This window comes from Salvelinus sp. IW2-2015, unplaced genomic scaffold (genome assembly GCF_002910315.2).
Source record: "Salvelinus sp. IW2-2015 unplaced genomic scaffold, ASM291031v2 Un_scaffold3690, whole genome shotgun sequence".
NCBI classification, from domain to species: Eukaryota; Metazoa; Chordata; class Actinopteri; order Salmoniformes; family Salmonidae; genus Salvelinus; species Salvelinus sp. IW2-2015.
In genome coordinates, this window is record NW_019944967.1 from 39,033 (window position 1) to 44,192 (window position 5,160).

Genomic DNA, 5,160 nt, shown 5'->3' on the forward strand with positions numbered 1-5,160 from the left:
TCGTTTTACCAGCCGAGGTGTTTTATCACCGAGGCAGATATATCCAGCCAGAGGCGTTTTTATCCAGCCGAGGCCCGTTTTTTATCCAGCCGAGGTGGATTTATCCACAGGCGTTTAATCCAAGGAGGCAGTTATTGCCGGCAGTTATCCAGCCGAGGCAACAGCCTTAGGCTCATCTCCGCCGAGGTCGATTTATCCACCCGAGGCACGATTTTTTCCCACCGAGGGCCGTTTGTATCAGCAGGCGGCTTTATCCACCAAAGGCCGTTTTTTATCCAATAACGCGGTAGTTTTATCCAACCAGGCCGTTATATCCAGCGAGGCCGTTTTATCCAACCGCCGCCCTTAAATCCCCCAGATGGCGTTTTTATCCAGCGAGGCCGTTTTTATCCAACCGAGGCCTGTTTTATCCAACCAACGCCCTTATATCCACCTAGGTGCCATATTCCAGACCGAACGCCTTACATCGTAGCCGAGGCGATATATCAAGAGCTAACAGGCCGTGCACGTCCTAATACCGACGCCGCGAATTACGAGCTTATATCCACGCGACGGCCCGTTTTCTCCAACCGAACGCCCTAATATCACAGCAGGCCGATATATCCAACCCGAGGGCCATTTTATCCAATAGACGCCTTATATCCAGCTGAGGGCTGATTATATCCAAACCGAGGTTGTATATCCAGCAGAGGGGGCCGTTTTATCAGGCCGAAGCCGTTATAAATCGGCCGGGCCGTGTTTCACACCGACGCCTTATATCCAGCCGAGGGCCGATTATATCCAACCGAGGCCATTTTGAATCCAATACGACGCCCCTTATATCCAACTTGAGGCTGATATATTCCAACCGAGGTTGTAATTTCCCAGCCGAGGCCGGTTTTTTTCCACCGAGGTTGTTTTATCCAGCCGAGGTTGTTTTATCCGCGAGGTTGTTTTTATCCAGCCGAGATTCGTTAATATCCAACCGAGGGTCGTTATATCCATCGAGGTCGTTTTATCCAACCGAGGTCGTTTATCCAACGAGGCCGATACAATCCAACCGAGGTCTTTTAGGTCACCGAGGCCGTTTTATCCAACGACGCCCTTATATCCAGCCGAGGCCATATATCCAGCCGAGGATGTTTTAATCCAAGCCGAGGCCGTTTTTTATCCGAGCGAGGGCCGTTATTCCAGCCGAGGCGTTTATACCAGCCGAGGTCGTTTTATCGGCCGAGGTCGTTTTATCCAACCGAGGTCGTTATTTCCAGCCGAGGTTGATTTATCCAGCCGGAGGAGTTTTATCCAGCTCGAGGCCGTTTTATTCCAGCCGAGGTCTGTTTTATCCAGCCGAGGGTCGTTTATCAACCGAGGTCGTTATTTCAGCCGAGGTTGATTTATCCAGCGAGGCCGTTTTATCCCAACCGAGTCGTTTTATCCAGCCAAGGCCGTTTTATCCAACGGTAGGGTTCTTATTCCAACCGAGGGCCGTTTTATCCAGGCCAAGGCGCGCTTTTATCCAAGCGAGGGAGGTTTTATCCACCAAGTTGTTTTAATCCAACCAAGGCCGTTATATTGCAGCCGAGGCCATTTTATCCAAACCAACGCCATATATCAGCCGCAGGCCGTTTTAATCGCAACCGGACGCCTTTATATCCAGCGAGGCCTAGTATATCCAACCGAGGCCATTATCCAAACGACGCCCTTTATCCAGACGAGGTGTTTTTATTCCAGCCGAGGCGTATCCAGCCGAGGTCGTTTATCAGCCGAGGTCGTTATCTACCGAGGTCGTTTATCCATCCGAGGTCGTTTTATCCAACGAGGGTCGTTTAATCCAACGAGGCCGATATATCCACCGAGGTCGTTTTTATCAGCAGGCGCCGTTTTATTCCAACCGACGCCCTATAACCAGCCGAGGCCGGATATATCCAAACGACCGCCTTATATCCAGCCGAGGCCGTTATATCCAGCCGAGGGATGTTTATTCCAGCCGAGGCGTTTTTCCAGCCGAGGCGTACATCCAGCGAGGCACGTTTATCGCAACCGAGCGTGTTCTTTATGCCGAGCGGTTTCGTTATCACCGACGGTCGTTTATATCCATCCGAGGTCGTTTTTATCCAACCGAGGTCGTTTTATCCACGAGGCCGATATTCCACCGAGTCTTTATCCAGGCCGGAGGCCGTTTTATCCAACGCGACGCCCTTATTCTCAGCCGAGGCGATATTCCAACGACGCCCTTATATCCAGCCGAGGCCGTTATATCCAGCCGGGGATGTTTTATCAAGCCGAAGGCCGTTATAGGAGGCCGTTAATCTCCAGCCGAAGGCCGTTACATCCAGCCGAGGCGGCATTCCAGGAGCCTTTATCAGCCGAGGTCGTTTATCAGCCGAGGTCGTTTTTATCCAACGAGGTCGTATTTCCAGCCGAGGTATAGCGGGTTTGATTTTCCCCTCAGGATGTTGCAGCCGATTATATTCCAGCCGAGGGCCGTTTTATCCATCCGAGGTCGATTTTATTCCGAACCGAGGTCGTTTTATCCAACCGGAGGCCCGATATTCCAACCGAGGTCCGTTTTATCGAGCCGAGGCCGTTTTTATTCCAACCGACGCCCTTATATCACAGCGAGGGCCGATATAATCCAAACGACGCCTTATATCAGCCGAGGCCGTTATATCAGCCGAGGATGTTTTATCCAGCCGAGGCCGTTATATCCAGCCGAGGCCGTTTTATCCAGCCGAGGTCGTTTTATCCAGCCGAGGTCGTTTTATCCAACCGAGGTCGTTATTTCCAGCCGAGGTTGATTTATCCAGCCGAAGCCGTTTTATCCAACCGAGGTCGTTTTATCCAGCCAAGGCCATTTTATCCAACCGAGGGTTCTTTATCCAACCGAGGCCGTTTTATCCAGCCAAGGGCCTTTTTATCCAAGCGAGGGAGTTTATCCAACCAAGGTTGTTTTATCCAACCAAGGCCGTTATATGCAGCCGAGGCCATTTTATCCAACCGACGCCATTATATCCAGCCGAGGCCGTTTTATCCAAACGACGCCCTTATATCCAGCCGAGGCTGATATATCCAACTGAGGCGGTTTTATCCAAACGATGCCCTTATATCCAGCTGAGGCCGTTTTATCCAACCGAGGTTGTTTTATCCAGCCGAGGTTGTTTATTCCAGCCGAGGACGTTTTATCCAACCCAGCACGTTTTGTCCAGCCGAGGTCGTTTTATCCAACCGAGGTCGTTTTATCCAACCGAGGTCGTTTTATCCAACCGAGGTCGTTTTATCCAGCCGAGGCCGTTTTATCCAACCGAGGGTTTTTTATCCAACCGAGGCCGTTTTATCCAGCCGAGGTCGTTTTATCCAACCGAGCGCGTTTTTTCAAGCCGAGGTCGTTTTATCCAGCCGAGGCCGTTATTTCCAGCCGAGGTTGATTTATCCAGCCGAGGTTGTTTTATCCAACCGAGGTCGTTTTATCCAGCCGAGGTTGATTTATCCATCCGAGGTTGTTTTATCCATCCGTGGTCGTTTTATCCATTCGAGGTTGTTTTATCCAGCCGAGGTTGTTTTATCCAACCGAGGCCGATATATCCAACCGAGGGTTTTTTATCCAGCCGAGGTTGTTTTATCCAGACGAGGTTGATTTATCCAGCCGAGGATGTTTTATCCAGCCGAGGCCGTTTTATCCAACCGAGGGTTTTTTATCCAGCCGAGGCCGTTTTATCCAGCCGAGGCCGTTTTATCCAAACTAGGTAGTTTTATCCAACCGAGGATGTTTTATCCAACCGACGCCCTTATATCCAGCCGAGGCCGATATATCAAACCGAGGCCGTTTTATCCAGCAGAGGCCGTTTTATCCAGCCGAGGCCGTCATAGCCAGCTGAGGCCGTTTTATTCAACCGAGCACGTTTAATCCAGCTGAGGTTGTTTTATCCAACCGAGGGTTTTTTATCCAGCCGAGGTTGTCTTATCCAGCCGAGGGTTTTTTATCCAGCCGAGGGTTTTTTATCCAGCCGAGGTTGATTTATCCAACCGAGGGTTTTTTATCCAGCCGAGGTTGATTTATCCAGCCGAGGTTTTTTTTATCTAACCGAGGCCGTTTTATCCAGCCGAGGGTTTATTATCCAACCGAGGCCGTTTTATCCAACCGAGGCCGTTTTATCCAAAGAGAGAGATGGATAAAAGGGTCATTTGGATAAAACGGCCTTGTTGGATAAAACAGCCTCGGCTGGATAAAACAGCCTCTGTTGGATAAAACGGCCTCGGCTGGATAAAACGGCCTCTGCGGATTAACGGCCTCGGCTGATAAAACGCCTCGGCTGGATAAAACGCTTCGGTGGATAAAACATCCTCGGCTGGATATAACGGCCTCGGCTGGATATAAGGGCGTCGTTTGGATAAAATGGCCTCGGTTGGATATATCGGCCTCGGCTGGATAAAACAACCTCGGCTGGATAAAACAACCTCGGCTGGATAAAACAACTTGGTTGGATAAAACGGCCTCGGCTGGATATAAGGGCGTCGTTTGGATAAAATGGCCTCGGTTGGATATATCGGCCTCGCTGGATATAACGGCTTCGGCTGGATAAAACGGCCTCTGCTGGATAATACAACCTCGGCTGGATAAAAACCCTCGGTTGGATAAAACAACTCGGATGGATAAAACGTGCTCGGTGAATAAAACGGCCTCAGCTGGCTATGACGGCCTCGGCTGGATTAAAACGGCCTCTGCTGGATAATACAACCTCGGTTGGATATATCAGCCTCGGCTGGATAAAACTACCTAGTTTGGAATAAAACGGCCTTCGGCTGATAAAACGCCTCGCTGGATAAATCATCCTCGGCGGATAAATCAACCTGCGCTGGATAAAACAACCTCGGCTGGATAAAAAACCCTCGGTTGGATATATCGCCTCGGTTGGATAAAACACCTCGGCTGGATAAAACGACCTCGGATGGATAAAACGACCACGGATGGATAAAACAACCTCGGATGGATAAATCAACCTCGGCTGGATAAAACAACCTCAGCTGGATTAAACAACCTCGGATGGATAAAACGTGCTCGTTGAAAATAAACGGCTCTCAGCTGGCTATGACGGCCTCGCGTGGATAAAACGGCCTCTGCTGGATAATACACCCTCGGTTGGATATATCAGCCTCGCTGATATAAGGGCATCGTTTTTGGGA